The 18,673-nt window shown below is 43.0% G+C and overlaps 1 protein-coding gene across 2 annotated transcripts in view; it reads right to left on the reverse strand.

The window, feature by feature from the left end:
* ppm1e (protein phosphatase, Mg2+/Mn2+ dependent, 1E) overlaps positions 1–18,673 on the reverse strand; it is a 35,639-nt gene that overhangs the window by 16,121 nt on the left and 845 nt on the right. The window lies entirely within an intron of this gene.

Here is an 18,673-nt window from a genome sequence, read left to right on the forward strand (position 1 = left end):
TTTTTCTCTTTGTGTGTTTCATTCCTCGGGAGAGAGAGAGGGAGAGAGAGAGAGAGAGGGAGAGAGAGAGAGAGGAGTGTGTGTTGTAGCTGTTACGTGAGCAGAGCTCAGTGTTCTCAGGAGGCAGAGCAGCGTTACATAACACGCAGAGCGCCATCACATCACCTCACTGCTGCTGCAGAGACACACAGGTGACTTTGAGGAGGATGTGTGTCCTCGGTCCAATCTCACACACACACACAGATACTCACACACACACACAAACAGATACTCTCACACACACACACACACACACAGGTACTCACTCACACACACTCACACACAAACAGATACTCTCACACACACACACACACACACAGGTACTCACTCACACACACTCACACACAAACAGATACTCACATACACTCACACACACAGATACTCACGCCTACACGCACACACACACACACACACACACTCTCTCTCTCTTTACACACACACACACACAAACAGATACTCACATACACTCACACACATAGATACTCTCACACACACACACACACAGATACTCACTCACACACACAGATACTCACACGCATGCACGCGCACACACACACACAAACAGATACTCACGCCTACACACACACAGATACTCACGCACACACACACACTCACACAAGCAGATACTCACACTTACACACACACACACACTCTCTCTCTCTTTACACACACACACAGATACTCTCACACACACACACTCTCTCTCTCTTTACACACACACACACACAAACAGATACTCACGCCTACACGCACACACACAGATACGCACACACACACACACACACACACACACACACACACACACACACACACACACACACACACACACACACACACACCATGTGGTGCTTTGGTCTGTTGCTTGGCTTTCTGGTATCAGATGGTTCGCTGATTCACTGAAGCTTCTTCAAGCAAGAGGACAATCTCACTGATGCATTAATGTGTATTAGTGTGTATTAATGTGTATTAGTGTGTATTAGTGTGTAACATGTTGCCTCCTTTGTGTCCTGTTGGGTGCTTTAATCTACACTGAAGCATTGTGTGTCCGTAGCGTCGCTGTCCTGAGAGAACCTGGCATCACGTAACGTTCTAAGCTTTGTGACGATCTTTCTTTCATCTGATCCAAGAGGCTCTTTAAAGAGTTGATGTAGATTAAGAAGCAGGAGGATGTCCTCAAAAAATAAAAGGAAACACACTTCATCCTTCAGGTCATCACAAACATTCAGCGCAAAAACATCCGACAGCCTCGTCTCCTAAAAATGACGTTCCCACAGAATCTAATAGAATCTCTCGGGTTTTTATTCTTTATTAATTCTGCTGCTACTCGTCATGTGGATGGTTCCTATGACGCGGACCTTTTAGTCATTTTATTATGTTTGTTCTGCTCACATGACACCAAAATATTTATACTTTAAATACTACATTTTCCTACTTAATACACAAGTTCAGATGTACAGATGTTTGTAAGTTTACTGTACAAAAAGATGTATTTCTATGTAGGAGTTCAATTATGGAACAACGCTAACAACGCTAACTCATGTTTGGTTTTCAAAAAGATTGTTTTTAAAACTATTTATAAGTTACAAGAGTGAATGAAATGTATGTTTGTACCGAAAAGTTGTGTTACAAGCCGCTACTACCTTCGGTTGGTGTCCCTGCTAGCTCCCCGTTGTAGCCAGCTAGCGCTGCTGCTAGCTCTCCACTTGCACTGCTGCTAGCTCACAGTGAGCTCTCTCGCTAGCCTGCTGCTAGCTCCCTGCTAGCTCCCCAACAACCACCCAAGGTGGCGGGAAACAGCCCCGGCTTAACGCCCAACTCGGACAACAGGGAGCTAGCAGCAGCGCTAGCTTGCTAAAGCGGGAAGCTAGCAGCAGCGCTAGCTCGCTACAGCAGGGAAACCCACCGAAGGTAGGAGCGGCTTGTAACCCGACAGTTACGGTACTACATAAAAGCATAAAACAGTCCCAGAAATGTTAATACTTTAAAAACGACATGTTCCTGATAGTACTGACATACGTGTACTAAACATCTCTCAATGCAGTACTTTTACTGGGGTAAATGCTGCGAGTACTTCCTCCTCCTCTGTGTCTCACGGCTCGTCTTCAGTCCACACTGAAATCTGAACGACGAAGAAGAAGAAAGAGAAGAAGAAAAGTGTGTTCTGCCCTCTCAGCAGCTCCAAGCTTAAGTACACCTTTTTGGATGTTTATTTTTGTACTTTATTTGTGATGGATGAATGACGGCGCGCCGCCGCCGCCGCATGCGAGCTCCACTTAACGACAAAGTGCACGACGCCGGCTGCAGAGAGGCGCGTCTAATCCGTCGTGAAAAGAGAAGAAGGAGGAGGAAACCTGCAGTGCATCTATATGAGCGTCTTTCGGCAGCAGCTGGAGAGGCGTTAAAGCTCTGCATGTGTCGTGTTTTTTGTTGTGTGTGTGTGTGTGTGTGTGTGTGTGTGTGTGTGTGTGTGTGTGTGTGTGTGTGTGTGTGTGTCTGCTGTGGTGTCGGTTTCCAGATAAAAAAGCCTCCGGCCTCCACGAGGATGGAGATGGAGCGGGGAAGTTGCATGTGATTCCCTGAGAGGGTTTGTGAGCGCGCCCAGCGCTGCTCCGCACACAAAAGCCTTAAGGCGGGATTATGTAATCCACCAGCTGGATCACCGGTGGATTGGTGAGAGCCCCGTCGTGCCCTGACCTGAACCGCGTCTCCGGAAGCTCCTCTTTTCTTTTTTCTTTTTAATTGAACCAGTTTCACATTGATTACTGAAACGTTAGCGACGCCACGTCTTCAGCTGAGTTTTAACCTTTTAAAATCCAATCGGGGAGGATGAGCGATTGTTCTATAAAACTGGAAATCACAGCTGGTTTTATGGAGGAAAAAAAGCCCCAAACTGCTGTATTTGGATGTATTGAACACCATATGTAATATACAAGTGAAACATATAGTTTAGTACATGCAGATGTGAGCAAATAGGCCCCGATGCAAATTTTGGAGACGTCGCCTGAATGTTCTCTGTTCTAAACCCTCTGACTTTGATCTGCTTCACTTTATCAAAGTCAAGCTTTGCAGAGCGAATGTTGAATGTTCACATGTTGCATGTTCACATGTTGAATGTTCACATGTTGAATGTTCACATGTTGCATGTTCACGTGTTGAATGTTCACGTGTTGCATGTTCACGTGTTGAATGTTCACGTGTTGCATGTTCACGTGTTGAATGTTCACATGTTGAATGTTCACGTGTTGCATGTTCACGTGTTGCATGTTCACATGTTGTGCTATGGTTTGGGTTAAAGTGATAGATAGACGGATATTTATATTTATATTTAGCATTACAAGCGCCGTAATTGGATCATTTCTGGCCGAAATGCATCTTGGGAATCGTAGTTAACTCCCTCCAGTCTCGAACCTAGACAGGTTTTTTAATTTTTTTCGACTTCTTAACTGAGATTTATTTAACATTTTCTAAAGCAATTTTTCATTTTTTTACTGATGATTTAACCGGGAAATTCACAGATTGTAAATGTAGTTTTTTTCCGACTATATTGAGTTTCTTTTTATCACAGAAAAAATGTTGCAAAGATAAAATATATATTGTTCTATTTTCTTGGGATTATTTGACGTGAATAAATCATAAAGAAGAGCCTCATCTTTGACCTGAACACCTCCTCCTGTGCGTCCTCAGCCACGCTGGAGGGAAACAGCCAGACATGTCCCGTGTAATTGACTCATTTATCATTCATCAACACCTCCACATCCTCCTGAAGGAAGTCCTTCACGGCTGTCCAAAAGAATCCTCACCTCAAGGCTCGACGCGCTGACCCCATCCCGACCATCTGGTTATTAAATTTGCTCCGAGGATGAAAAGACTGTTTGATTGTGAACCTCTGGCAGGAAACAGCTGTTTGTGAAACGTCTCCTAAACAAGCGTCACCTCGACCCCGCAGCGCTCAACAAACTCAATTTCATAATCCTTACTTTGTAATTAAAATCAAAGGAAAACATTTTAAGCTGCTCATTTCTTATGTAATCTTTCAGTATTTTAGAGTCTGGCTTTAATGCTCAGCCCCGAATATCAGCTTTATTCATTTAAGACGAATACTGAAGATATACTGTCAGTGAATCTTTTATATATATATATATATTTTTTTTAAATATATTTATATATAAGTACAATCATATATTTTTATTTTTTATTTATTCTAAATATATTTGATATATATATATATATATATATATATATATTTATTTATATATATTTATATATATATGTATTATTTTATGATGAATATTTTTAAATATTTACATTTTTTAAATATAATTTAAAAATAAAATATTTTATTATTTAAAAAATAAATAAATAAAATAAAATACATTATAAAATTATTGTAATATATTTTATATATATATATATATATATATATATATATTCATAAATATATGTATTTTATGACAGTATCTTATATATATCCTTTTTCACAGCATTTATTTCTTCCTTTTGAGCTACTTTTATCTATTTTTTTCCGACCTAAATATTTCCTGTAATACTAAAACTGTGTTTCCTGTGTTGCATAAAGACAATAAAACCTTGAATATTAAAAATATGTGCAGCTGGTTTTACTCAACGTTACTCATACACACATGCGTCCATTGAAGGGCTTTTATTTGTACCTTTTCTTTGTATATTTGCACCGGAGTCACATCAGATTCTAAATAGGAAAAAATCCATAAAACAGAGTAAAGTATGGCTTCAAAAATAGTCTCAGTTATGAGAACTCATGACAGTGCTCTCTCTCACACACACACACACACACACACACAGACACAGACACACACACACACAGTCGAGGGCTAAGTGCATCCTCTCATGCTGATTAAATTATGACTCAGGATGCTAATTTTGAAGCCGGCACAATCTTTATTGTGGGTTAACGGTCGTCTTCATTACATCCCGAGTGGAGACTCAACTTGACGTTAAAGTTGCTTCTAGAGATTTTTTTAGGTTGCCAAATGATGACCCAAGAGAAAAAGATACGATTGAGCCGATGAAAGAGGGCCGTCGTGTTTTTTTATCACATATGTAATCACAGATTTTTCCTTTTTTGCACACGGCCTCGCGGTTCTTGCTGAAGGTCACGATGTGTTCCTGTCCACCGACACGTTGGTACCTTTCTGGTCAACAGAGCTCAAACTAAACGCCCCCGAACATCTGGACTTTGTCCTCAGTGAGAGCGGCTACAATCAAAATGGCTCCTCAGTGGTGACGGGGATGAGAAGCGACCTCCTTTTTTTTCCCAGCGCGGTGCTCAGTGACGCATGTTGAAGTGTGTGTATGATAAATAAAACAAGAGGGATTTGGACAACTATTATAATTTATTCACGTGCAAAACATGCAGTAATCATGCTCTCCTTAAAGGCAGCAGACTGCAGGCGCTTTTCCTCCGATCGTCTTGAAACATCAAAACCGTCTTAGTTAGTTTTTCTAATGTTGGTTTGAGAGTCTCAGACACCAACAGATACAAAACAAACACCAATATTCTTGACTATTTTCTTAACAAATAAGGCTCACAAATTTGTTAATTAAATTTTTCCATGTCCCTAAAATAAGCTGTGGACGTTCACGATCAACAGAATTTCTTTATATTTTCTTATCAATATTCAAGCGAATTATAAAGCCATCCTTTAATCGTTTACATCTTTTAAAATGCTAATATTTGCAGTCATAACTAACAAGTTTTTCTCCCTTCCAGACTAAACAATCCAAACATTAATCACGAATCACTAGCTCCCCGCTGTAGCTAGCTAGCTCTGATGCTAGCTCTCCGCTAACATGGCTGAAAGCTTTCCGCTAGTACTCCTGCTAGTTCCTTGCTAGCTCCCTGCTCGCTCCTCGATAATCACCGAAAGTAGCATCCTCCGCTCCACGCCCGACTCGGGCAGCGGGGACATGGGAAGTAGCAAGAAGCAGCTAGCAAGCGGCTAGCAGCCGGGCTAGCTTGCTACAGTGAGGACACCCACCGAAGGTCGGAGCGGCTTGTAACCCGACTTTACGGTAAATAATAAACTATTTAAATTGCACAGCCTTTGATTTGCTAAAATATATTTCTGTTCCTTATACAAACGTATTACTATTATTATTATTATTATTATACAAACAAAATGTATTAAATTCAAGTTATCTAATCACATTTACAACACAATATGATCACACTGGTGCTGGAAAGAATGAAAGGTAAAAATAGATTTTAATATAAAAACACAGAACAATGACAGAAGGACCGAACTGGAACAAATAAAACGTGATCAGGACACTCTGTGCGGCTGCTTTCAGCTCAGCTCGTCCTTCCCTCCACCTTTTCAGCAGCGTCCGGGTGCCGGACTGCTTTGCATTCAGCCCCACCAACATGTGACTCATCCTTTGAGTTATGGGCACCTCGTGTGAACGGGAAGACGGCTCCCGAGGAAAAAAAAAAGGGTCGATCCATAACGCTGGAGGAGGGAAAGGAGGACACCGCACACTTTTCAAGGTCATTGCACTTCCAAAAATGGGGCCTCTCCAGAGTTGGAATTAATTAAGGCGCCTGTTTTAGAGACGTCAATGTGAGCCGCTGCCGATCCTCCAATCGTTACAGTTTGTTTTCGTGAAAAGCTGTCAATATAATCATATCTGGAGCAACATTATTGGTACATTTTAGCTTGGAGCACATTGCAGGAGGACTCTAGTTGCCTGTGTGGGGTTTGCATGTTCTCTCTGTATTTGCATGTTCTGCTCCCGGGTGCTCTGGCTTTTCTCTTAAAAAAGCTCTGCAGTCGCCCCAGTGCATGCAGGGACAGATTCCTAGTTAGGAGGATATGGAGACAGAGGCCACGCCCACCGGAAGGAAGAGCAATCAAGCTGCATTCTCTCTCCTGACCACCAGATGGCGACTCCTCTGGTTGTATAGAAGTCTATGCTTCATGTGTTAAAGCTGCATTCTCTCTCCTGACCACCAGGGGGCGACTCCTCTGGTTGTATAGAAGTCTGTGCTTCATGTGTTAAAGCTGCATTCTCTCTCTTGACCACCAGATGGCGACTCCTCTGGTTGTATAGAAGTCTATGCTTCATGTGTTGAAGCTGCATTCTCTCTCCTGACCACCAGGGACAACTCGTCTGGTTGTATAGAAGTCTACGCTTCATGTGTTGAAGCTGCATTCTCTCTCCTGACCACCAGATGGCGACTCCTCTGGTTGTATAGAAGTCTATGCTTCATGTGTTAAAGCTGCATTCTCTCTCCTGACCACCAGGGACAACTCGTCTGGTTGTATAGAAGTCTATGCTTCATGTGTTAAAGCTGCATTCTCTCTCCTGACCACCAGGGACAACTCGTCTGGTTGTATAGAAGTCTATGCTTCATGTGTTGAAGCTGCATTCTCTCTCCTGACCACCAGATAGTGACTCCTCTGGTTGTATAGAAGTCTATGCTTCATGTGTTAAAGCTGCATTCTCTCTCCTGACCACCAGGGGGCGACTCCTCTGGTTGTATAGAAGTCTATGCTTCATGTGTTAAAGCTGCATTCTCTCTCCTGACCACCAGGGGTGACTCCTATGGTTGTATAGAAGTCTATGCATCATGTGTTAAAGCTGCATTCTCTCTACTGACCACCAGGGGGCGACTCCTCTGGTTGTATAGAAGTCTATCTTCATATGTTACATTCCTTCCAACCTCTCTTCATTTCTCTCTCTTAGAGGGTTGGATAGCGAAGTTGACTTGTTTTGTTTCCTAGCTAACAGTTGTTTGACGCCACATTAACGCTTTGAATGGTAAATATAGCTCCTTTTTAGCATTAGCTTGCCGATTGAATGGAAACGCTGCTTCTGTTCATCACCATTGTTTCACGGCTCTACTTGTGGAAAAAGGATGTGAATCGAATACTGCCGGCTCAACAGTTGCCAGCGGCGGTGGACGGCGGTCGCTGAGGCCTCGGCGGTAATCCCAGCGAGACACTCTGATTAAGGGATTACTCCCGCAACTAATTTCAAAGGCTTGGACAGCGCTGGACCGCAGCTCGGAGGCAAGAGAGGAGACGAGAGTTGACCGGACGAGAATAGATGGAGTTTTAAAAAAAGAAAACAACACAACATGTTGAAGATAAGCACCTTCCTTGCGGTTCAGAGAGGATACCTCAAAGTCACGAAAATAAAAGGCTGTCTTTGCCTCCAGCGGCCTTAATTTTTCAACCGTCGCTCTAGAAAACCCTTCAGTTACTTCCCAGAAGCCTCAGAGGATGTACATCTCCAGAGGGATCAGCTCTCCTGGCTTCATATCGCTCTGATTAAACAGCGAGAAGCCAGCGGACAGACAGATGGTGGCGTGAGAAAAAAAACGAGGACTTTTCAAAAAATGCCACGCAAACGCTGTGCCGGAGCGTATGTCGACCTTTTCATTGAAAGCTTCGTCTGCTCGCTCGCTGTCGTTTTTTGTGTCTTTTGTGTGTGTGTGTGTGTGTGTGTGTGTGTGTGGGTGAGGCCGCTTTCTCAAGAGCCGTGTCTCATGTTTGTTTTTTTCTTGTTGTATTCTTAGTAGATTGTGACGAAGCGCTGTATGCGTTGTCTTTTGAAAGTAGTTCAGCTCCGGAAAAAAAAGGAGGTCACTTCAATCCGAGACGGTACATGTGGGACTTCGGGGGCTGATTTGTCTGCTGCGAAGCGACAAAACCGTCTCATGGATGAAGCCCCGTTTTGAGCTTGAACGTATTCTGGATCATCGCCGTGTGTGTTTCCTACAAAACACACACACAGCGCGTCGCTCTGTCACATTGCTGCTGAAGTATGTGCTGGGTCGGCGTCTGTGGCCGCGACCTTTCGATGTTCTAGTTGAAGCAGAAAACGGGAAAACAGCGTCATCCTGCCGGTTGAAGGCTAAAAAGACCACCAGGGGGCGACTCCTCTGGTTGTATAGAAGTCTGTTTCATGTGTTGGACCTGCATTCACTCTATTGACCACCATGGGGCGACTCCTGTGGTTGTATAGAAGTCTATGCTTCATGTCTTAAAGCTGCATTCTCTCTCCTGACCACCAGGGGGCAACTCCTCTGGTTGTATAGAAGTCTGTTTCATGTGTTGGACCTGCATTCACTCTATTGACCACCATGGGGCGACTCCTGTGGTTGTATAGAAGTCAATGCGTCATGTGTTAAAGATGCATTTTTTCTACTGAACACCAGGGGATGACTCCTCTGGTTGTATAGAAGTCTATACAAATGACTAGTCTATAAATGACTGAGTTTGTTGTCTGAAACTAACAAAGTTGTTTCTTGTGAAGACGGAGGTTTATTTTGAAAGGACTGTATTTATGCAACGAGCAGAAAACAGTCGAAGAACGCACGAGAAATGAGGAGTAACCGCTGTTTTATGGATTACAAAAGATATTCCAAAAGTGTGTTTTCTGAAGCACTTTGGGTTTGGGCTGGATGTTTCTCCTCTGCTGAGGAAACTTTCTAAAAGTCACCCTCACTTTAGTCTTCCTTTTTGTCTTAAGGGACACAAATGATTTGTGATTAATTTTAGCACTTGAGACCATTTCTCTGTCACAGAATCATAAATATAGACAATAGTGGTGCACGAGTGGGAAGCGATTCATATTCCAGTGGGAAGTGAGCGATAAAAACCCAGTTCCTCGGTAACTAAAGCATGGCAACCAGCTCCAATGGTTCATAAGAGACAACAACAACGTCCCCCGGCTTCATAATCACGCCGTTATTTACAGGAAACGTGCAAACACACTGATGCCTCGGGTCTTAATGCAACCTTAAAGTAATGAATGTTGTTTAAAATCACAACACAGCGCTCACACAACACTAAAAAAAATGAATCTCTTATCCCTATTTCTCATGAATTATTATGCATTTCATCATTACTCAGCAGCAGCTTTGTTCAGAGCGTTTTGTCATCAGATTTAAAGCCATTTCACGGCTGAAAGGCGGATTTATTGCTCATTAATTTAACTGCTTTTATTACAGATGAAATGGTCACTTTATTTTTAAAATGCACCAGGAGCTGTATGTGAATACGGGGCCTGGAGTGTAGGAGTGATAAGTGTGTGTGTGTGTGTGTGTGTGTGTGTGTGTGTGTGTGTGTGTGTGTGTGTGTGTGTGTGTGTGTGTGTGTGGGCAGGTGGACATTAGCGTGTTTTCTGTCCGTGCGGCGTCCTACTCGCGGCCGGAGGGAAGTCCTCGTTGATGAAGCCCTGGAGGAGATTCGCTTGGTCCGAACAAAGCAGCCCGCGCTCGACCTTGAGCCAGAGGTCGTGACAGAGGTCGTCGTCTTAATGAAACGGAAAAATTTAATAAAACTCAGCGTGGGAGGTTGGGTTGTGTATTATAACGTTTAAAGTATTCGGTTGTATCAGAGGCGGCAAACGCGAAGATATCGAACATTTGGCGTAACAAAATATGGCTGTTATGAATTGACGCTGTTTAATGTCACTGAATAAAATTGATTTTCAAAATATTTGAAGATCAATATTCTATTAATTAACTAATCGACTAAGAAAAAACTTAAAAAGGTTAAACTGCCGGTTCTGACCTCATCTTCCATTTAAATTCACAGTCTTTGAAATGTGTTTTTATGGGCAGAACCATCAATATGTCATTTTAATTATTAATATTAACATTATTGATCGATATCCATAGTCTCAAATAAAGGCAAATACGTTGCAGTCTAACCGTCTTCATCCTTTTGATATATCTGTCACCTGCAGTTCCTCGAACACCATTTACACAGAGTGTGTGTGTGTGTGTGTGTGTGTGTGTGTGTGTGTGTGTGTGTGTGTGTGTGTGTGTGTGTGTTTAGGAAGCCGGATCTACCCCTTAGTTCTCTACAGCTGCGGGAGATGTTTCTGTTTAATGAGGTCTGGAAAGGCTCTCCCCTCAATTACTATCTATCAGCTGTGTGTGTGTGTGTGTGTGTGTGTGTGTGTGTGTGTGTGTGTCTAATTTGTCGGCACATGAGAAAAGCATGAATCATGCATTTCCATACATGAGTGTAAATATGATTTGAGAGAGTTTTCTGCACAAAAAGCTAAAAAAAAAAAAAGGATTAAAAGAAAACGTATTTTTATTGTAGGAGTTCAATTGTGGAACAACGCTAACATGAACGTAAGAACGGTCAACTCCTTTTTGGTATTTATTTTAACTACCTGATTTAATTGATAATAACTTATGGTGGGAATATATAAGCATGATGCTTCTACGTAGCGAGAAAGTCGGGTTACAAGCCGCTACTACCTTTGGTGGGCGCCCCGCTAGCTCCCCGCTGTAGCCAGCTAGCTCTCTGCTAGCTAGCTCTCCGCTAGCTCGCTGCTAGCTCCCGGACAACCACCGAAGGTAGCAGAACCAGCCCCGGCTCGACGCCAGACTCGGTCAGCGGGGACACGAGGAGTAGCAGCAGCTAGCGGGGAGCTAGCAGCAGCGCTAGCTTGCTACAGTGGGGAGCTAGCAGCAGTGCTGGCTTTCTCCAGCGTGTACACTGTACAGACCGGCAGGATGTAGAAACACTGTTCCATAGTTCAGTCAAAACCTCCATTACATTACATTTTAGCTAACGGTTTTATCCAAAGCGACTTACATTTGTGTTCTATACACCGGAGACACAGCGACGGGGAACAATTTGGGGTTAAGTGTTTCGCTCAAGGACGCAACGACAAGGACTGAGCCACAGTCGCCTTGCACTTAAAACTTGCATCAATCAGGAACAGGAAGCCACATTTGTCACATTTAAAAGAACCTAAACCGCTCTTGCGTTAATGTATCACTCAATTCAGCCTTGAACAATAAAAACCCACAAGGCCTTTTGAGCACACAATAGGCCTTCCAACTTAAAAAAAAAAAGAAAAAAGAATGATTACTGTACTTATCATCTCCGGGGGGCTTTTTAAGAGGCGTTAAGAAAATCTGAAACGACGTGACTGTGGAGCCAGTTTCACCCTCGAGGCAAAAAACTATTTGTTTAAAAGAAACATGAAATATCTCGGTCAGGATTTGGGGGGCGAGCGCAAAGTCTCTGAACTCTCCTGGAGGGATGAACATCAGCCTCACAAAAGATTTTCCCTCTTTGGGTGTTTTTCGGCGAAGATGATTGTGAAAGTTCAGTCTGGAGAAGCTAATGAAACCCGGCAGGGATTTACTCGCTGCGCTCTCAGAATGAAGCGCTTTTTATTACTAAAAGACTATTTTATGGTTTTAATGATCATATTGATCTATAATTTCATCCTTTGCAGTTAGAAAAATGCACAGTTTATCATTAAGCTAGAAAGAGACTCAAGGATGAACTGATTGGTCGAGGTCACAGTGACCTCACGTCTGAAGTCTCAGGAACGCCATGAGCCAATTTCTTCAAATTTGTCCTTTAATTCTGTCGTACTGCTGCGAAATGCCAGGATGTGATACTCTGTCTTAGCTTCCCATCGCGGCTCCTCTTCTTTAATCTCTGCTCATTTGTGTCTGTGGTTTATGTACTGCCGTTACGAAGCCTCGAGTTCGGCCATCTTGTTTTGTTTTTTTTGAGTGACCATATTTGGAATACAGAGAAGTGACGTAGAGACGCCGTATAGACTTCTATACAACCAGATGAGTCGCCCCCTGGTGGTTAGGAGACAGAATGCAGCTTTAACACATGAAGCTTAGACTTCTATACAACCAGAGGAGATGCCCCCTAGTGGTCAGGAGACAGAATGCAGCTGTAGCACATGAAGCATAGACATAGAAATTGATGACAGACTGAAGATCAGAACCAGAATCAGAACCATTTATTGCCAAGTATGATTACACGTACAAGGAATGTGTCCTGGCGAGGGGTACACAACATTTAACAATACACAATAACCATTTAACGATAAACATAAAACAGAGTGCAATAAAAAGGAAGCGTGAATATTTAATGGAGTCAAGAGTCTAACGAGTTGACAATTCGGTGACGTTTTGGACCGACGTGGATGTAAACTGCAACACGACTGGTTGGCGGAGGCGGTAATTCTAGTTCACACAGCAGCATGATTGTAATCATACTTTGGAATAAACCCTCCACACACCCACACACACACACAAACACACAGACACACACACACAGATCACAGTGTTCAAAGGGAGTCGACTGCATCATCTTCTGTTCAGATGTGACTCCCAGCCGCCTGGAGCAAAATGGATTAAAACCTAACTGGCGTCATTTTTTAACACACAACACACACACACACATATACATAAGCTCCGTCCACTCCCCCAAACTCGATCTAGCGCACCAAGCGCACACATACATTCACACACACAGCGAGGGGATCTCTTTTCTTGCAGAAGTCTATTATTAGCTGTTCAACCCAGAGACAAACTAATGACACGTTGAGATGAATCACCAGAGCTGCTGCCTCCAACTATCATTACTCTCAACAGCACCGCTACAGTAGACAGCCGTGTAGGATGCCGGCCACCACGCAAACACACACACACACACACACACACACACACACACACACACACACACTCGTACCGTCAGTCTGCTTCAAGACGCAGCAAAAGTTCTCATCCGTGATCGTCTGAGGCCCACGTGTCTGCAGGTTTTCCCTCTAACACGCCGACAAAAAAAACCTCCTGATCCGACGTCACGAACGCGTCGTTTTGGGTTTAAAACCGTCCACCGGCATCAGGGTTTTGTCACCGCCGGGTTTTATTTGGGATAACCTCAATACTTTTTTAGTACCAACCAAATGCGATGGAAGTAAAAGTACTAATACCACAATGTGAAAATACCACGAGTACAAATCCTGCAATGAAAATGTTACTTTATGTCCCAAAATTTCCCTACTATTACATATTCTATTATTAGATTATTGTGCATTAAGGTAAAATCAGGTGAGTATTAACTGATTATTTGCACCATAGATTCATCTTTTGATTATATTTTCCATGAATCAATTGATTGTTTCTAAAAAAAAGAAAAGGTAAAAAATTTAATTTAACAACTTAATGGAAAAACATGATTATTATTTACTTCTCAAAGTAAGATGGTGGTTAAGTTTGGGTGTTCAGCCCAGTAGTTTTACACACTAATCGCCGTGAACAAGTAATTGCAACACTGCCCATTTTTAATAAGACAAATTGCGACGTTTTAAAAAGGTAAAAGTCAGAGAGAAATCTTCGACGTTTGACTAGAAATAAGCAGCATTAATTAAGATCCAAAGCACCGTGTGTTGCTGTTTGCTTCTGCAGCACCGTTATCAAACTGTCACATGCAGCGTGACGCCCGCAGCGATCAGACCCGACGACAAAAAGACCATTATTACTGCGCGGGGACACCTGGGATGTTGCCGTGGCAACTGATGCACATGTAATGTAAAGAAGTGTCGGACCTCGCCGACTCGAGCGCGCCCGGAGAGCGGCGGCTTCGACTGGCGGCCGGCCGCCATGTTGTATACGGTCCGGTTTGGGATGAAATACTCGGTTAAACCTGCAGTGACTGGAGGGGGGAGGCGGGATTCTTTGTAATCACATGATTGACGTATGAGCGGCTGAAATGACGCACAAGTCCGCCCACTTTCAGTCCCTAGGATGTTAAAATAAAGATATTGAGCCGAAACGCACTTTTTAACCCTTGGAAATTTAATGGCAAAAATTGCAAATGGTCCAACTAAATACTGAATATCTTCTAAACCTCAAGGTCAATCTGAATACCGTGAAATTTGGATAACAAGTTGCTACTACCTTCGTTAGGAGTCCAAGCTAGCTCCCCGCTGTAGCCAGCTAGCGCTGCTGATAGCTCGCCACTAGCTCCCTGCTAGCTCCCCGACAACCACCAAGCTAGCAGCAGCGTTAGCTTGCTACAGCGGGGGAATGTGGGGGCGGCTTGTAACCCGACCTTTACGGTCATTTAAAAAGCTATAATATACAGAAAATCTTTGTGAACATACATAAAACATATATGTGTTAGTAGTGTATTGGTTCATGATAGTACACAGTAAAAGGAAAAATAAATATTTTTTTTTTAAAAAGAAAAAACTAAAAGTTGTTTTTTTATATCATAACTAGCCGCGCAAAACCGGGTTTCCTGTTAGTTCATCGCTGCAGAAGACCCCTTTCACATTGCCATACTGTCATTATAAAACTTAATCAATTATAACAAGAGAAAATAATATTTTGTGGTAAATAACTACGATATTAAGGTTCTAAAACAATTGACCTTTTCGCTAAGTCCTGACCTTCAGACGCAGATCCAACATCGTGGCATCGTTCAGCTCTAAACAGAGTCTCGACAACAAACACAGACCTTTCTGCGATCCTTTTAAATATACGTTAAATATATTCATTGTTCGCTAAGTCCCGCCCCTCAAAAGTAGACTGGCCAATCAGACAACAGCTCCGGATGTTATATTTCTACGTAAAAACCCTCTGATGCTAACGTTAGCAGAGAACATTAGCAGCTCTAGGCTACGCTAGCTACTGAATGTAGCTACACAAGTTGTTTTAGCTTTTTAATGGTTGTAACAGTGAATAAACACCTACCCGACTCCAACTCCATTGTCTTCTGTCTCGATCGCCACGTTGATGTGATGGCTCACTTTTACGCTTTAGCTTCTATACCTTTATATTTTCAACCTGTTTTCACTGATCAAACGCTTTAACCTTCTGACAGATAAGCTTTAAACACACATTGTTTGCGCCGCGTGTCTGCATCGCTCGGAAATCGCCTTTTTCGTTGTTGTTCACAGAAATTAAATATTCATGCGTATTCAAAGCCCTGACAGCTTGACTGAGTAGCAGCAGGGGGCGGGGCTTAGCAACGGGTGCATTGTGCTCGCGGATTAAAAAAAAGAAAAGCCGAAGTTAACTGTCGGTCGGGCAACGTTCATTTCCATCCGACTTGCTGGCTTTTTTTTTTTTATTACTCTGCAATAAAAATGTCACACAGCAAGATTTAAAGCGTAAGCTTCATGCCACTTGAGTGCAGAGGATTCAGATTGTGATTTCTTTTTTGGATCGCATCGAAATCACAAAGTGTACGTAAAGCAGACAAAGTGAGTGCCCCTTTTTGACCTTGAGAGCAGCTGGAGCTCCTGGTGGGCTCTCGTACGATAAAGTGCTCCATGGACCGCGGCCAGAGACTGATTCATGGACTCCAACGAGCCAAATGTACCGCAAGAGACGCTTCCTCGGCCAGGAAACGGAGACAGAGGGACGTTTTAGTGAGGCGGCGAGCGACAGTTATTCTGGTGAGTTTGGCTAATGACAAAGCCAGATTGGACGGACTCCATTTTAACTGACTGAGGCAACCTGGTGCGGAGCGAGAGCAGCACTGATATTACACCACTGCTAATTCTCCAGTAAATAACGACATCTTTCAGCCTCGTTTCCGCTTTGTTTCAACATCTAAAGGCTTGTTTTGTCAGGGAGCCCAGAGATTTGTTTAAAAAAAAAAAGATTAAATAAATTAAATAAATTCTTGTAAGAAGTACTCTCATCCTGTAATTAAATAAAAGCAATGACACAGTGTAAAAATATACTCCAACAAGTAAAGGGTCCTGCATAAGAACCAAATAAAAAGTACAAAAGCATCATCAATTAAATGTGTTGAATGTATCGAGAGTATTTATTATGTTAGACGCCTCCTCTGGTTGTATAGAAGTCTATGTTTCATGTGTTAAAGCTGCATTCTCTCTCCTGACCACCAGGGGGCGACTCCTCTGGTTGTATAGAAGTCTCTGCTTCATGTGTTAAAGCTGCATTCTCTCTCCTGACCACCAGGGGGCAACTCCTCTGGTTGTATAGAAGTCTATACAAGTGACTCTACTTCTCTCTTGATGTATTCCCTCAGTAAACATTGTAAACATGAGTTTATGTCTCAATCTCTAGTTTCAAGTCTTCTTCTATACAGCATAATGTTCATTTAGTAAATTATGCTCATGAAGAGTCAAACAGACCATAAAGCAGGTTAGGCTTTAGGGGCGGGGCTACCAGGTGATTGACAGGTCTACCAGAGGCGTATACAGCGTCTCTCCATCACTCCTCAGTGCAAAATATAATCACTTCCGTTCACTGGTTGCAAAAAAACAAGATGGCGACGGCCAAATCGCTGAACTCAAGGCTTTAAAACATCCCGACGACTACGTCCACTTTTATATACAGACTTTGTGTTGTCTTGACCCACAGACATAGCGTCCAGCAGCTGTTTTGTCGAGACACAAATGGCGTTACTTAACCCTGACCGGGTGGATTCAGCATGCACACTGACTGCAGTCCCCTCAGTGGTTAGATTGATGAGGTTGTGAGACCAATTCCAGCTTGTCATGGGGCTGCATTATTGAGACACGCAAGCTGTTCCTGTTTAAATTTGCACACATTTTGACGCTATAAGCTTCCAGCTTTCTTCTATTCTTTTTCAACTGTTGCTCAGAGGGATCTTTGTCTCTTTCAGTCGTCAGTCTGGTGGAACAAAACCACGCACATCTATTCAATATCAGAGCAGTTTCTACAACCACAATACACTTGAGACGTATCCAGGAGTCTGACGTGGACACGATGTACCTTTTTATGTTGTACCAATACAAAAAAAACTAAAAATATGTTCAGTTTCTTCAGGAATGCCTTCAGCACAGAACGCTGAGGGGGAGGGAAAGCTGTGCAAGAACGTTGAATGCTCAATGACCTTATATATATTTATATATATAAATATACTGCGGAGTGAGCTAACACTATTAACGACAGCTCCTCCAACAGGTCTGCTCTCCACCTCGCTGGAGGAAAAAAAAAAAAGACAGGAAAAAAAAAATCACCCCACCTGACAGCAACATATGGTCTCTGCATCCCTGCTGGAGCTCATTCTGACCTTTTCGCTATAGTCGTCCATATGAGCGCGTGCGTGGCAAACTGGCCATTAAAAAAAAATGTCATTTTCATTCGTGCACGCGCGCAGCAGACCTCACCTCCCTCCCTCCTTCCCTCCCCCCTCCCCTCGCCACTCGGTGCCCTAGCCTAGATGAGTCCTTCCACCTTGCTCATCCCAGCACAGTTTCTGCACCTATTTTGGATTTCAAAAATCAGGTCAGGCAGCACGAGCTCTCTCTCCCTCTCCCTCTCTTTTCCTATCTCTCTCTCTCTCCCTCTCTCTCTCCCTCTCTCTCTCCCTCTCCTCCCCCAACTCTGGCAAAGTTCTCACGTCTTTAAACACGCACACTCTGACGAGGTTAACTCATTAAATAACCATACACAGTGCATCCATCTCTGTGCGTTATATAGACACTGGACATATATGAATGAGCTGGAATTATTGCCATTAAAAAAATGTTTAAAACAATAATTGAAAACAAACGGTTCAGTCTGTGTCTCGGGAATGTTCGGTAACGATTGAGGCTAATAACGTGTAACCGGTCGGGTTATTTTTAGCCCGCATGAAGATGCGCTCAGCGGTGATGGCGATGGCTTCCTCCCGCCTCCTACACCATCGTGACGTCGTGCTGTTACGCAAAAAATAATTATTTAAAAAAGAAAAAAAAAAAAGCAGGGGTTCACCTTTTGTGCACCTCCAGCACCGACACCGCTGGCGTACTTTGAATAAAGACGCACTGCGCACGCATTTTAATTAATATTGCATTATTATAACCTCTCAAACACACA

Source organism: Clinocottus analis, unplaced genomic scaffold, assembly GCF_023055335.1.
Source record: "Clinocottus analis isolate CAN_PGR_092001 unplaced genomic scaffold, fCliAna1.0.p SCAF_5, whole genome shotgun sequence".
Taxonomy (NCBI): domain Eukaryota; kingdom Metazoa; phylum Chordata; class Actinopteri; order Perciformes; family Cottidae; genus Clinocottus; species Clinocottus analis.